At 32.4% G+C, this 17,273-nt stretch overlaps 1 protein-coding gene and 1 long non-coding RNA gene across 3 annotated transcripts in view; one reads left to right on the top strand and one right to left on the bottom strand.

Moving 5' to 3' along the window:
- Window positions 1-17,273, bottom strand: part of LOC114339800 (protein nubbin) — a 413,621-nt gene that overhangs the window by 178,236 nt on the left and 218,112 nt on the right. The window lies entirely within an intron of this gene.
- On the top strand, window positions 14,856-17,270 carry LOC126889460 (uncharacterized). Its single transcript, XR_007700034.1, has 3 exons — window positions 14,856-15,151; window positions 15,210-15,404; window positions 16,906-17,270. It is a non-coding gene; the product is annotated as an uncharacterized LOC126889460 (long non-coding RNA).

A 17,273-nucleotide genomic window follows, 5' to 3' on the forward strand; every position in this document is an offset into this window, starting at 1 on the left:
TGCAACTATCTTGCAACCAATTTGCAACCAACTTTCAAACAATTTGCAACCAACTTGCAACCAATTTGCAACCAATTTGCAACCAATTTGCAACCAATTTGCAACCAATTTGCAACCAATTTGCAATCAATTTGCAAGCAACTTGCAACCAACTTGCAACAAACACTCAACTTGCAACCAATCGGAATGAAACCAAACACTTATCGATGAGAATAGGAGAAGCTACTCCCGACGTCGGCCGATATCGGATCTGATCTGATCGGAGAAAAACGGATCCAATGTAGGCACCCACATTTAATACTAATTATCTACAATTACTAAATGTTCGTAAGTTTCCTCTGGATCGCGGAAGGTTCGTCAAAATGAAAAATTTTAACGAACATTAACTGCGCCACGAACGCGCGGCGCTCACACGGCGCGGAGTTCGCGGCGCGGATATGTATTTCCGCCTTAAAACATAAACAATCGCTTTATATTGCCGACACCGTCGCTTCTCGATGGTGCCATACTTGGCTCGGTGTGTGTAATAAATATGCCTGATATAGATTTTAATACAACGAAATTGTTTGTTTATCTTCAAAAATAAATCTTGTAATTAATTAATACTGTTTTAAATTAGATTTATATTGTGCATAAATTCAATTTTTATCAACTAATGTAATACCAAAATACCGGTATTTTTAGATAAATACCGGTTTTTATTACCGGACAAAAATCGTCCGGGATTCCGGTATTCGGGATCCCGGAATCCCGGTATTGTAAGCCCTAAATATAACCTCGGAGGCTCGTAACAAGAAAGCATATTTTCGATGACGGAAAAATGAGTTGAGACGAAAGCTGTTTTCTTCGTTAGATAGAGTTATTGTAGAAATTCGTGAGCATTTTCAGCAGCAACAGAATTTAACGGATAAGTTTGTTTATCTAACGCCAGCTATATTATTAGATCCAGACAACACTGAATGTAATCTACATAGACTACGCATCTGATGAAATTGAAGAGCAGGGTTTCTAGCTGGAAAAACTTCGACTGCGGACTTTCGTTGCTGCTACAGGCAACGAAATTGATTAATGCAGATTCACTTAAACTATTTAAATTTATTGTTAAATCCAAGATAGAAGATACTCTGCCCAATATTTTAATAATGTTCCGAATATTTTTCACAATTGCTATAAGCAATGCCGGCCGTGAGAGGAGTTTTTCAAAATTGAAAATGATTAAAAATGATTTAAGATCGACAATGAGTAAGTACTATAAGGCAGGCCGCACATCAAAGAAACATGAAACGTAAATTACGTTTCATGGAAATAAACCACTGCTAAACAAATATATGTCCGGCCATTTATTAAACTCTCCGAAAATAAAAATGTGTCATGAGCATGAATCACACTCGTTTCATTGGTAGGCGGACTTTGAGATTTGTTTAGCAGTGTTTTCTTTTCATGAAACATGTTTTTCGTTTCATGTTTCATGTTTTTCGCTTCATGTTTCTTTGGTGTGCGGCTTGGCTAAGACTAACTAATTTGGCTATTTTGTCTATTGAGCAAGAGGTGTGTGATATGATAGACATTGACGGTGCAATAAAAGACTTTGCTCTTAAAAAAGTAGACGTATAGATTTTTAATTGAAGACGGAAGTTTTTTTTTTAAACCAAATTACAAAAAACTCGAAGATGTACCACAAGGTTATTTTTTATTGTTAAAAAACATATATAAGGACGCGTTTCGGCTTAACACAAGCCATCATCAGCTTAAATACAGGACAAAAAACAACTGACTGACCTACAATGTAAAAATATCCAACGTTATATATGAGAATAAAGTAGATGGTGACAACGCCCACCTCAGTTTAGGAACTTACCAGAAAAAAACAGGAAGGAGGAGGAATCAGCTAGTTTACATTATGAAATATATAGATGTACACATTTCTTCATTAATTATTAGCTATTAATAGCATTTTGTAATTATAGTGTTGTAAAAACCTCAAGAACTTTCACTTGTAGAGGAACCATCATGTGAGCCGGTCAGGTGTAAAGACCTTCCGGTGGAAAGTCAAATTGCTGTCAGTGATGACATAGAGTACTCAACAAAGAAGTGTCATTAATGGTGGTAAACTTGTAACTAGGAGACTGTTCGAACTAAGGAAAGAAAAGAAGAAGATAAACGTCAGAATTAATTTAAGTGAATTGAGCAGAGTGGAAAGGAAACTGAGACTGTATTAAAGTGTGACAAAGATGGAAACGACCAGAGAAAGTCTGTAATAATGTTGAATAGCAATAACTTTTATGTAAGTAACCACTGAGGCGGACGAGACCAAGTAAGGTTGGATAGAAGTAGGCCAGTCATTAAAAAGATTCAATCAGGGTAAAAAAACATATTATGGTAGCACCAAATAAATTACAATAAGATAATACTCCAAATTAGGTATCACAGTCAGGAAGAAAAATAAATAAATAATATATATTACAATATCTGTTTAGGTAAAATGGTTTAAAAAACCGAAATAACACCCTGTACACTCAAAAGTGTTAAACTAAAAGAGTACATAGATTAAATTTATAAGGTTATTTGGTAAGAGTATGGGTGTTAAAACAGTTCTATCACAAGAAGATGCATAAGTGATGGACTACAATAATTAGGTGAAAAAATGTAATATTGTACAAAAAGACCATGAGTGTCTTTGAACATGTTACTTGGGAGTGACACCATGAGAAAAATATGTGAATAAAATTTGTTTATATTGAAATTGATTGATTATTTAACAAAATTGATATGGAAAATAGGTAAGTTAAAAAGATGGGATTCAAATAGCAAAAGAATCTTTAAGACACTAAAGCAGGTCGCAACAAAAACAAAACCCCAACTATCAGACAACCATACAAACAATCCTTAGAGTATATTGAAATAAAAGGAAGGGTTTAACTGGCTGGAAGGAAGAGGTGAATATTGGGATAAATGATAGGGTATATCTAGATGTGTGTATTATGAATAGGTATAGTGTAAGAGGTTTTATGAAAAAAGTTCTATAGGAGGAAGCATCCTGCAAGTCCGTTTATTGAAAAGAGAAAAGAGATAGATTATGTTAAAAACAAGAATGAGATAATATTAACTGAGAATGTGGGTAAGTCCAATATCTTGGTGACTGAAAAAACTTAATTAGAACGCTAAATTAAGACAAATATAAGGTTCAGTAGGTAGGAGTTGTTCATTGAGAACATTTAAAGATGAGTTATTGGTAGCTATATGTATTTCGAAGGCTTCTAGTATGTTTAATCTATTGCCTTTATTGCAAGAATGAACTATTTGAAAATCAGAGGTAGAAAAATGATGATTAGTAGTTAGAATGTGATTAGCAAAGGCAGAATTAGTGTTAGAGATATCCGTGTCTTTATATTTTTCAATGAATTTCAAATGTTCTGCAAAACGGGTGTCTAGACGTCTCCCACTCTGTCCAATATAAACGGAATTGCAAGAAGAACAGCAAAGCTTGTATACTCCTGATTTGTGGAAAGGTGGAACTGAATCTTTAGAGTTTACTATGGAACTAAGTTTATGATTAGTTTTGAAAGCAATAGGGATGTCATATTTTTTGAAAATTTTTTTGAACTTGATAGGAGTGAGGACCTAGAAAATGTAATGAACCATAAAATGAGGAAGTGGTATTAGTCGTTATAGTAGGGTATGTTAAATTCAGCTTATTATGAAGTCTGTGCAAGAGCTTATCAATTAACTGTAGTGGAAAATTGTTATTAACCGCTAATTGTCGAATTATGTTAATTTCTTTATTGAAAGCTGTGCCAGAAAGAGGTAGTTTTAAGGCACGTGTAAAAAAACAGTTGAATGAGGCAAGTTTATGTGAGAATGGATGATTAGAAAGGTAATTGATCAAAGTATCAGTGGTTGTCGGTTTTCTGTAAACTTCAAAAGTAAGGGTTTTGTTGGGTTGGTCCCTGGTAATAAGAAGGTCTAGAAAAGGAAGTGAGAGCTTTTCCTCAAACTCAATGGTGAACTTTATTCTGTCATGTAGGTTATTAAGATAACTAAGAAATTTTAATGCTTCCTCTTTAGTGCCATCCCAAAGAACAAGACAATCATCCACATATCTGAAGTAAAAGACAACATTATCTTTGAAATCAGAATTATGCAGAAAAACTGTTTCTAGATTATTCATAAAAATCTCTGCTAAAAGAGGGGACAGATTACTGCCCATGGATAAGCCTGTATTTTGAGTGAAAAAGCTATCACTAAACTTGAAGAAATTTTGTTCCAAACACAAGCCTAAAAGTGAACAGATATCCAAAGTATTGTGTGTTGGAACATTGTTTGAGAAGAGTAAAGTTCTGACTAATTCTATACATTCAAAAGGTGGAATACTAGGAAATAAATTGGTAACGTCCAGCGAAAGTAAGATACCGTTATCTGGAACTGTAGTGTTCTTTATTTTATTAGCAAGATCTACTGAACTAAGTACTGAATAAGGGTTAGTAAAATTAGTCAGTTTTTTCAAGTTGGAATTTAAAAAGGAAGCTAATTTACTACAAGGTGAGTTTGAAAAGTTAACAACAGGACGGATAGGAATGTTTGGTTTATGTATTTTTGGCAAACCTCTAAGGAGTGGGGTGGTAGGATTCATAGTAGTTAAGCGTAAAGGTGAGCTGTCTAAGGATTGAAGGCATGAGTTATACAGTTTTAAGGATTTCCTTAAATATGAGTGAAATTTAACAGTAGGATCTTGGTTAATTAATTGAAAAGAGGAATCTGATTCTAAAAAAGAGTTAACTTTAGAAACATAATCTGGTTTGTTGAGTATTACTATACAATTACCCTTGTCAGCTTTAGTTATAGTCAAACTCTCACTTTCACAAATCTTTTTTAACTCTTTGAAGTATTTATATTGTCTTTTATGAATAGAAGAGGTTGGATTATAGTTGTGAGAACGATGGATGTTATTTAATGTTGATGAGATGTCAGCTCTTATAACATCTTTGTTGTTGGAAAAGTAAGGAGCTTGAGTATTGCTTAAACTATAATTTAAGTTTTCAATGATGTTGTCTGAATCAATAGCTAAGAGTTTAAGATCATTGTTAAAATTATTTGAATGAAAATTGAAGTTCAGACCTAAGTTCAAAATTTCAGTAATATTATGATCAAAGTTATAAGAACTGAGATTTAAGACTCTTGGATGAAATTTAAAATCTGTAAGAGAAGTAGTGTCTTGGTCTTCAAGGATACCGTTATTGTTACGACCTGAGATGTTCAGGGCAAAATTATTACTATTTTTGAATTTAATAAGGTTGTGAAGTTTACTTTTAAGACTATCAAATTTGCACTTACCAAAATCCTCAACTTCATCCCTAATGTCACTATCCAAGACAACAAATTCAAAGTGTGTAAGAACTTCATTTAAACGAAAATAAAGAAACTTTAAATTAATGTTACAAGTGTTTAAAGTTGAATATAAAGATTTAATTTCCTCCCTTAACCAGATGTCCTTGGCTTTCTTAATGGTGTTGAATGAGGTTTTAGTGTTGATATTCGTAAACAAAGAAATAGATTTAGGTGCTACTCGATTCTTCCTACAACTTGACAAAAACCATATCTTAAGGAGAATATGTTTCCTTCTAATTGACTCCTTCCTGTATCGTTTCCTTTTTTTTTTTTACATTGTAGGTCAGTCAGTTGTTTTTTGTCCTGTATTTAAGCTGATGATGGCTTGTGTTAAGCCGAAACGCGTCCTTATATATGTTTTTTAACAATAAAAAATAACCTTGTGGTACATCTTCGAGTTTTTTGTAATTTGGTTTACCTCGAGACCATATTTGAGTAAGTATGGATACTTCTCTTCATGTTTTTGATGTCAGAAAGACTAATAGTATCCAACGATACAGGAAGGAGTCAATTAGAAGGAAACATATTCTCCTTAAGATATGGTTTTTGTCAAGTTGTAGGAAGAATCGAGTAGCACCTAAATCTATTTCTTTGTTTACGAATATCAACACTAAAACCTCATTCAACACCATTAAGAAAGCCAAGGACATCTGGTTAAGGGAGGAAATTAAATCTTTATATTCAACTTTAAACACTTGTAACATTAATTTAAAGTTTCTTTATTTTCGTTTAAATGAAGTTCTTACACACTTTGAATTTGTTGTCTTGGATAGTGACATTAGGGATGAAGTTGAGGATTTTGGTAAGTGCAAATTTGATAGTCTTAAAAGTAAACTTCACAACCTTATTAAATTCAAAAATAGTAATAATTTTGCCCTGAACATCTCAGGTCGTAACAATAACGGTATCCTTGAAGACCAAGACACTACTTCTCTTACAGATTTTAAATTTCATCCAAGAGTCTTAAATCTCAGTTCTTATAACTTTGATCATAATATTACTGAAATTTTGAACTTAGGTCTGAACTTCAATTTTCATTCAAATAATTTTAACAATGATCTTAAACTCTTAGCTATTGATTCAGACAACATCATTGAAAACTTAAATTATAGTTTAAGCAATACTCAAGCTCCTTACTTTTCCAACAACAAAGATGTTATAAGAGCTGACATCTCATCAACATTAAATAACATCCATCGTTCTCACAACTATAATCCAACCTCTTCTATTCATAAAAGACAATATAAATACTTCAAAGAGATAAAAAAGATTTGTGAAAGTGAGAGTTTGACTATAACTAAAGCTGACAAGGGTAATTGTATAGTAATACTCAACAAACCAGATTATGTTTCTAAAGTTAACTCTTTTTTAGAATCAGATTCCTCTTTTCAATTAATTAACCAAGATCCTACTGTTAAATTTCACTCATATTTAAGGAAATCCTTAAAACTGTATAACTCATGCCTTCAATCCTTAGACAGCTCACCTTTACGCTTAACTACTATGAATCCTACCACCCCACTCCTTAGAGGTTTGCCAAAAATACATAAACCAAACATTCCTATCCGTCCTGTTGTTAACTTTTCAAACTCACCTTGTAGTAAATTAGCTTCCTTTTTAAATTCCAACTTGAAAAAACTGACTAATTTTACTAACCCTTATTCAGTACTTAGTTCAGTAGATCTTGCTAATAAAATAAAGAACACTACAGTTCCAGATAACGGTATCTTACTTTCGCTGGACGTTACCAATTTATTTCCTAGTATTCCACCTTTTGAATGTATAGAATTAGTCAGAACTTTACTCTTCTCAAACAATGTTCCAACACACAATACTTTGGATATCTGTTCACTTTTAGGCTTGTGTTTGGAACAAAATTTCTTCAAGTTTAGTGATAGCTTTTTCACTCAAAATACAGGCTTATCCATGGGCAGTAATCTGTCCCCTCTTTTAGCAGAGATTTTTATGAATAATCTAGAAACAGTTTTTCTGCATAATTCTGATTTCAAAGATAATGTTGTCTTTTACTTCAGATATGTGGATGATTGTCTTGTTCTTTGGGATGGCACTAAAGAGGAAGCATTAAAATTTCTTAGTTATCTTAATAACCTACATGACAGAATAAAGTTCACCATTGAGTTTGAGGAAAAGCTCTCACTTCCTTTTCTAGACCTTCTTATTACCAGGGACCAACCCAACAAAACCCTTACTTTTGAAGTTTACAGAAAACCGACAACCACTGATACTTTGATCAATTACCTTTCTAATCATCCATTCTCACATAAACTTGCCTCATTCAACTGTTTTTTTACACGTGCCTTAAAACTACCTCTTTCTGACACAGCTTTCAATAAAGAAATTAACATAATTCGACAATTAGCGGTTAATAACAATTTTCCACTACAGTTAATTGATAAGCTCTTGCACAGACTTCATAATAAGCTGAATTTAACATACCCTACTATAACGACTAATACCACTTCCTCATTTTATGGTTCATTACATTTTCTAGGTCCTCACTCCTATCAAGTTCAAAAAATTTTCAAAAAATATGACATCCCTATTGCTTTCAAAACTAATCATAAACTTAGTTCCATAGTAAACTCTAAAGATTCAGTTCCACCTTTCCACAAATCAGGAGTATACAAGCTTTGCTGTTCTTCTTGCAATTCCGTTTATATTGGACAGAGTGGGAGACGTCTAGACACCCGTTTTGCAGAACATTTGAAATTCATTGAAAAATATAAAGACACGGATATCTCTAACACTAATTCTGCCTTTGCTAATCACATTCTAACTACTAATCATCATTTTTCTACCTCTGATTTTCAAATAGTTCATTCTTGCAATAAAGGCAATAGATTAAACATACTAGAAGCCTTTGAAATACATATAGCTACCAATAACTCATCTTTAAATGTTCTCAATGAACAACTCCTACCTACTGAACCTTATATTTGTCTTAATTTAGCGTTCTAATTAAGTTTTTTCAGTCACCAAGATATTGGACTTACCCACATTCTCAGTTAATATTATCTCATTCTTGTTTTTAACATAATCTATCTCTTTTCTCTTTTCAATAAACGGACTTGCAGGATGCTTCCTCCTATAGAACTTTTTTCATAAAACCTCTTACACTATACCTATTCATAATACACACATCTAGATATACCCTATCATTTATCCCAATATTCACCTCTTCCTTCCAGCCAGTTAAACCCTTCCTTTTATTTCAATATACTCTAAGGATTGTTTGTATGGTTGTCTGATAGTTGGGGTTTTGTTTTTGTTGCGACCTGCTTTAGTGTCTTAAAGATTCTTTTGCTATTTGAATCCCATCTTTTTAACTTACCTATTTTCCATATCAATTTTGTTAAATAATCAATCAATTTCAATATAAACAAATTTTATTCACATATTTTTCTCATGGTGTCACTCCCAAGTAACATGTTCAAAGACACTCATGGTCTTTTTGTACAATATTACATTTTTTCACCTAATTATTGTAGTCCATCACTTATGCATCTTCTTGTGATAGAACTGTTTTAACACCCATACTCTTACCAAATAACCTTATAAATTTAATCTATGTACTCTTTTAGTTTAACACTTTTGAGTGTACAGGGTGTTATTTCGGTTTTTTAAACCATTTTACCTAAACAGATATTGTAATATATATTATTTATTTATTTTTCTTCCTGACTGTGATACCTAATTTGGAGTATTATCTTATTGTAATTTATTTGGTGCTACCATAATATGTTTTTTTACCCTGATTGAATCTTTTTAATGACTAGCCTACTTCTATCCAACCTTACTTGGTCTCGTCCGCCTCAGTGGTTACTTACATAAAAGTTATTGCTATTCAACATTATTACAGACTTTCTCTGGTCGTTTCCATCTTTGTCACACTTTAATACAGTCTCAGTTTCCTTTCCACTCTGCTCAATTCACTTAAATTAATTCTGACGTTTATCTTCTTCTTTTCTTTCCTTAGTTCGAACAGTCTCCTAGTTACAAGTTTACCACCATTAATGACACTTCTTTGTTGAGTACTCTATGTCATCACTGACAGCAATTTGACTTTCCACCGGAAGGTCTTTACACCTGACCGGCTCACAAGATGGTTCCTCTACAAGTGAAAGTTCTTGAGGTTTTTACAACACTATAATTACAAAATGCTATTAATAGCTAATAATTAATGAAGAAATGTGTACATCTATATATTTCATAATGTAAACTAGCTGATTCCTCCTCCTTCCTGTTTTTTCTGGTAAGTTCCTAAACTGAGGTGGGCGTTGTCACCATCTACTTTATTCTCATATATAACGTTGGATATTTTTACATTGTAGGTCAGTCAGTTGTTTTTTGATCTGTATTTAAGCTGATGATGGCTTGTGTTAAGCCGAAACGCGTCCTTATATATGTTTTTTAACAATAAAAAATAACCTTGTGGTACATCTTCGAGTTTTTTGTAATTTGGTTTACCTCGAGACCACATTTGAGTAAGTATGGATACTTCTCTTCATGTTTTTTTTTTAATTTTAACAAATACAGTGGAACCCCGAAAATCCGAACTAATTTGATTGCCTGTTCGGATTCCGAAAAGTTCGGATTATCCGAAAGTTAGCCTAACTAGTAGTTCAAAGCTTTCATTGTCGTTGATTTTGAGTCGCCAAACGTTCTCGTAAGAGTGTGGACAATAATTTTGGACTTAAGTTGACTACGAGAGAACCAAAGTAAGTTTATGTTTAACTACATATTAAAGTACGTATTTATTTTTAACAAATTTTAAATGTCAAAGTCCTATTAATCCTACATTGTTCAATTTTCTGGTATTACTCTGTATAATAAACATGTTGATCGGATTTGCCGAACGTTCGGATTAGCGGGGTTCGGATTTTCGGGGTTCTACTGTACTCATATTACTTTTCAATAAAAATAAAAATATAACATTATAGTATTGTTCTCGTTCTAATTAAAAATTGATTTTATTTAATTTTGTCGATCGTCAAGGTGTACCTAATCTTAAGTGATACCTACTAGTTAAGTAGTTAGTCTTAAGTAAGTGGTACATAAGTTATATCAATGTATCTAATTGGCTTAAGTAAAAGAATTTTTGTATTAATAAACGTGATTGTAAAACTTAAATAAACTTTTTTATTTAAAATCCAACTTGTATACGCTGTGAGCTCGTACGTAGAGGGGATATTTATAAATTCGCGAGCGCCAGTAGTGACAAGTCTGTAAACGTTTACTGGAAATTTGACATAAATGTCAAAGTGATTAATTTAAAATTAAAATTAAAAACATTAATTATAAAAAAATATTAGTTGGTCAAAGCTGTGGTATATATTTTTACCTTAAATATACTTATGTTTTAAATACTGAATTTACGTTTTTTTAATGTTCCGTAATATGTAATTATAAATTAATCTATTAATCTTAGCGCCATCTACACGATAATTGTGAAAGTATCCGAAGTAAGAAATTAATATTTCATCAATAGAACGTCAAAATGATTAGCAAAATCTTAAAAAAATCTATTACAATTTAATTACTTTTTAGCGTTGTAAATATTAAGCGATAACAATTAAATATTAAATTTAAAAATTACCGGTAAAAGTAATCGGCTAGGAGCGACACCAGCGAAGCTCAGAGCGTATAATGCAAAATAATGATGACTGTTCTCGCCGAAAAGTTCTCTATAATTAATGTAAGTAATGTTATACAATAAATTAAAATACCTAAATAAGCAAGCGGAAAAATTATCATTCCGCCCGGGGCAGTCGACACTCACGCTACGCCACTGATCAGCATAAAAGTACAGAAACACAAACATCAAGAACTGACCTACAATATAATATTATAAAAAATTAAACATGAGAATTTAGCATGTGGTGACAACGCCCACTTCAGTTAAGAAACTTACCAGGATAGGAAATAGGAAGAATGATACTATTCCTGGTCGTGTAAAAAATAAGCCTAATAAATAAAAAAATATTATAACACTTATAATTATCCTCTGCATCCCTTTTTTGAGCTTTTGTTTTCAACAAAATTAGTATAGGCAATTGGCAAGCCAAAGCACGATAATCAAGCAATGCACAGAAAGAAGATGACTCTTTAATTTATTATGTTATAGTAGAGGAGCGCAGTATGCTAAATGTGCAGTCACTGGGGCGCGTTGGGGACCTATTGGGTTGTGAAGAGTAGGTCCTAAAACCAAAAAAAGTTAAGTAAAGTTTTCCATTTTAGTGGGGACTTTCCATTTTCTAAATAATTTTTCATTTCCAACAATCGTTTTTTCCGATTATAGCGACATCTATCCATAATTTGAAAAAATGTTTCGGATAAAAGTTGCTTATTTTTACGTAAAGAATCCAAATCTAGAATAAAAATTTGGGGCTTCTATTTAAGATTTTAAAGTAACCCCCCACTCCACCTCCGTGGGGTGTCGTGTTTGGTACCATTCGATAGATTTTTCAAAATATTGATTAAGTGTGTTTTGCAGTTCTTCGATCTAATGTTTATTTTGCGAAATATCGCGGGATTTGTATTTAAAATTTTAAATTTACCCCCCACCACTATCCGTGGGGGTTATGTTTGGTATCATTAATTCGATAGATTTTTGAAAAATACTGGAAACGTAATTTTTAGTTTTTCGATCTAACCTTCATTTCGCGAATTATTCGCTTTTTTTTGTGAAACTTTTTAACTTGCCCATTTCCTTACGCCCCGCTCAAATCGTCAGACTTTTGAAATATACACTGTTTTGCATGTCCTTAATTTACCTTATCTTAATCTGACAATTTCGAGTATTTTCAAGAATATATTTTTTTCGGGCCCCCCTTAACGAACTTCCCTGTGTTAAGAGCTAATATATGGTAGAGGTACATCTGCAGGGCACCAGGTTTCTCCCCATATGATAATCTGACGCGCTCGAGTAACTGCAAAAATCCCCGCTTGGGCTCCCCTACCATTACGTAGTAGTCAACTTATACGTTTCTGCTTGTCCAAAAAAATGTGTCTATCGACATCCTCCTAGTAAATAAAAAACATGAAGTTAGTTTTCATTTTCCATCCTGAAATTTCTTCTTAAAATCCTGTTTTCTCTTTAACTTGTTTATTCCACTATTAGTCAAAATATCAGTGATCATTATTTATTATTTTTATGAAAAGGATCATCCAGCTTCTGCCTTTCAAAAAAGACAATGTAAACCCATTCTAATTCTTGTCATGTTTGTGTTAGCTTGTTATAATTTCGATGATATTGCAAAAATCAGAGCATGCTAGAGAAGGCAGGGTGATTCAGCGAAAATGGGGTTACTAATAATCTGTCAGCTGCCTCCAAAATGGGAATAACAAATAAATAGACAACGACTTCAAACATAAAATAGGAAGCTAATATTTATAAGAATAGAAACACAATATTGCTTTTTAATTTGTTGGTTCAGAGTAATCAATTTTAAAAATAACTATACCCTGGTTTTAAACCTAGTTTTTAAACTAGGAGGAGTAATTCAAGCAATTTTGATACTATTGACATTTAGAATTTATAGGTTAATAATTAAATTACATCAACGATTTTTTGTGTTTTCAGCGTTATTACTTTTAGTACATGTTTTCACGGTTTTTGCTCTAAATTTTAAAGAACCTCTTGGATTGACATAAAATTTGGCATACGCATAGCTTACATGTCAAAGAAAAAAAGTGATATTGTGCCGATGTCTGCTTTTGCTCTGGGGGTGACTTTCACCCTCTCTTGGGGGTGAGAAAATATATGTCCAAAATAAGTCCGGAAATGGGTAAACTGACTAATTTTAAGTAACTTTTGTTCAATAGAATTTTTTCGCCAAGTCAACACTTTTCGAGTTATTTGCGAGTGAATATGTTCATTTTTCAACCAAATAACCACATTTTTAAACGGTTTTTCGCAAATATCTCAAAAAGTGAGTATTTTGTCGAAAAAAACGTTCTCAGCAAAAATATAGCCTGTAAAAAAGTAAAAAAAAATGGTGTACGCGTTAGGTCTCTAGACCTCGTAGAACCAAAGTTATAGCCAATGAAAAATAGATTCATACTCACCAAATTTCAAATAGAATATTTCGACGTGAAATATCTAAAAAATTAAGCACTTTTGGGGAAAACCCATTATAACTTTTTTAAAGTGTTTAAAAAAGGTTTTATTTCTGTTTTTATAAAAAGTTTCTAGCATTAAATTTAGCACCCCCAAGAGGGGGTGAAAACCACCCCCAGGGCAAAAGCACATATCGGCACAATATCACTTTTTTTCTTTGACTTGTTAGCTATGTGTATGCCAAATTTCATGTCAATCCAAGCGGTTGTTTAAAATTTAGAGGTTTTGGCAATATTTTACCGTTAAGAGGAAACAGTAGCGATCAACAGGTAGCAACAAACGCGTTCCAAGATTGCGGCTCTAATTTTGAATATTTTGTCGAGATATTTGGCACACATTTTCGTAATATACAGTGGAACCTCGATTATCCGTCTCTCTATTAACCGTCACCTCTGTTAACCTTCAGGGTCCATACCTACATAAGTTATATTGACAACATAAGTGAAAATTTAGTCATCAATTAATTTTGTTTGAGCATTGGGATAAGCCAAACGAAATTCGTTGAAATGTACACATGCAGTTATGCCACCACCGCATTTTTTAAGTAAATAATTTTTGTTCTTATTCAGGGCTCTGGATTAAATTTGAATTTAAATAGGTGATAAAAATTATACCGTGCTTTTAGAGTTCTATTTTTAGAATCCCAAGCCGAAAATAAAAATGCACAGCACAATAATTATTACAGTCAACATCTGTGTGTCACCATGATTAAATTTGATTCAAATTCGAACATTGATTGTGTCACTTAGTCGTTTGATCAATTAAGTTTTGTTAATATTCTGTTAACCGTCTTTTCGATTATCCGTCATACCATTGGTCCGGTGCCCTGACGGATAATCGAGGTTCCACTGTAATAAAGAATGGCGGTACAGAGCCCAATTTCAGAAATATGTTGGTATGTGGAAATTACTCTACAACTAAATAAAATATTGAAAAAAGGAGCCTGTACCTCCATTAAGAAAGACAAAAAAATACACTTTCTTCAAATAAACTTTTTTATCCCATGCCTAGATTTTGTGTAATCTTGGAACTACTAAAAATCGATTTTTTTATAACAAGAAATCGAACGTCACTGACTTGGCAACATTTCGCGCCTATGTGTATAAAAATTATTGTTTTTGATACAAGAATCTACAGGTCGAGCAAGTCTCGTAAATTTCACGATTGCGAGCCACGCTTCACGCAACCGTGTTTGCGTACTTGTGTTTCGAGTTGCGTGGTCGTGCGGAGTTATATTTACCAAATTTAAATCCGTTCCAACATGCTGTCAAAATTAAATCAATATGTCAATATGGCTACTGGGTGTAAAAGATAAATCTTATATCTGTTCTTAATGAGTTTTAGATAATTTTAGTTGTATTTCTTTGTAATTTTGTGTTGTACAAAGATTAATTTAACATTTTCTCTGGAAGTATTAATTTAGAAAGATAATATGCTTCATTGGTGTTGTGTTTTGAAGTGTGAAATGCAAAGTAATTGTGATAGAAGTCAAGATAAAGTTCACTTTTAAACTGAACTAAATAAGGTATCTGAGAGACAACAATGGTTAAATGCAATACAATGTACAGGTTTTACTAGCGAAATGAAAATTTTCCTGTCCTGTCTGCTGTAATCATTTTATATCTGGTAAGTTACAATTACAACAGTAACGATTTTTGAAGATGTTAACATTTTAATCTTATAGGAAAACCAGCCGACTTAATCGATAATAACAATCTCCAGATTGGGTTCCTTCAATAAATATGGGCTATAAACACAATGAAATAAGTTCCCCAAAATCTAAAATGGAGTGGTATCAAAGGAGAATTAAAGGAAAAAATATTCATTTTTAAATTATTTATAAGGCACTGGACTGTCTTAAATTCTACAATAATACTAGGTGGGTAAATGATTTTAGACATTTTTCATTAAGAGTAGATTAAGATTAAGTAGATTTTCATTCAGTAGATTTAAGACTTGTTTACACAGGTAGAGTAATGATGCAAGTACTTGATAGACTAGAGTAACTCTACCTGTAAAAATGCTCAGCACAGTAGAATAGCTGGTAGAGTGTATAGTTGGAGTTAATACGGCGAATACCAGTGTTTATGGAATTTAGGTAGTGTATACTACAGAAATAAAAGTTTGCAGCAAGCTGCGGAGGATGAAATCGTCGAAAGAATGGCAAAGGGGGCTTTGGAGTAAACGAGCTTAAGCAAAAAATTAAGAATTTAAGGTGCACTTATAATCAAGAGTGTTTAAAAATACAAAAATCGGTTTCACTATACTAGCATCAGTACTATACTTGTACTCTCCTCATGTGAATGGTATCAAGCCATTTTTGGTAGAGTACTACCGCTACTCTACTCTCCTCAAAACTCTACCCATGTAAACAAGTCTTTAGAAACAGTGGAAAATGAGGTAGCTAGCAGAGTAGTAGTAGAGTAAAATATACTGGTTTAGCAAATTACAATGTTTTAAGGTAATACAGTAGCGATAAACAGGTAGCCAAAACGTGTTCCAAGATTGTCACTGTAATTTTGAATATTTTTTCGAGGCATTTGGCACACATATTCGTAAAATAATAAAGAATGGCGGTACAGAGCCCAATTTGAAAAATATATTAATATGTGGAAATTACTCTGTAATTATACACTTTCTTCAAATAAACTTTTTTATCCGATGCCTAGATTTTGTGTAATTTTGGAACTACTAATGAAATAAAAAATTTTAGTAGTTCCAAAATAACACAAAATCGGATAAAAAAGTTGTATTTGAAGAAAGTGTATTTTTTTGTTCTTCTTAATGGCGGTACAAGCTCGTTTTTTATATTGTATTTAATTACAGAGTAATTTCCACATAATATATTTTTCAAATTGGGCTCTGTACCGCCATTCTTTATTATATTACGAATATGTGTGCCAAATATCTTGAAAAATATTCAAAATTACAGCCGCAATCTTGGAACACATTTTCGCTACCTGTTGATCGATACTGTTTCCTCTTAAGATAGTTTTAATAGTTATTTATGATATAAGTATTAAAAGTATAATTTTAAGACACGCATGTGAAAGTTAACTTGAAAAAATAATTTTATTAATGTTTTGACTTCCACATCAGATGTCATTGTCAAAATACAAAATATTTATTATTATTAGGTTTGTTCTAGCAAACAGTCAAACTAGTCAAAAACCATCAGCAAACAGTTGGTCAGTAAAAGAACATAATACAGTCACCAGTGCGATCCCCTCTACTCGCGCTGGTCCACTATTCGCTGATGGTTTCAAACTGATGCTAGAACAAACCTATTATTATTATGCATATCATTATCTGTAAATAATATTTCTTCTGATTGTTAATTGTAAAGGATAGAAAAATTACCATTTATTTCATTTTTTTAGAATCAGCTGAGAGAAGTGGTCTACAAAAAACCAGGAAGGAAACGGAATATGTGGCTACGAAAGGCAAAAGAAAGGTTTACAAAGCAAATGTGACACATTTTTTTGAAATATTTAGGAATATCAGTAAATTGCATTAAAAAAATGTATGAAAAGATTTTGTTCAATAAAAATGTTTATATTTATCACGGATGTATTATTTGGTATGGCCACATATCGTCAGTGATGTAATAATACATCCTATCTGTTTTTTCATGAGTTTTGTAAGAGAGACTAAAAACTTGTCTTAGGGTCACCTCCTGTTTTCATATGATATTTTTTGACTTGTTTTGTAGTAAATTAAACTATCTATGAACTACAAAACAAGTCAA

Source organism: Diabrotica virgifera, chromosome 8, assembly GCF_917563875.1.
Source record: "Diabrotica virgifera virgifera chromosome 8, PGI_DIABVI_V3a".
Taxonomy (NCBI): Eukaryota; Metazoa; Arthropoda; class Insecta; order Coleoptera; family Chrysomelidae; genus Diabrotica; species Diabrotica virgifera.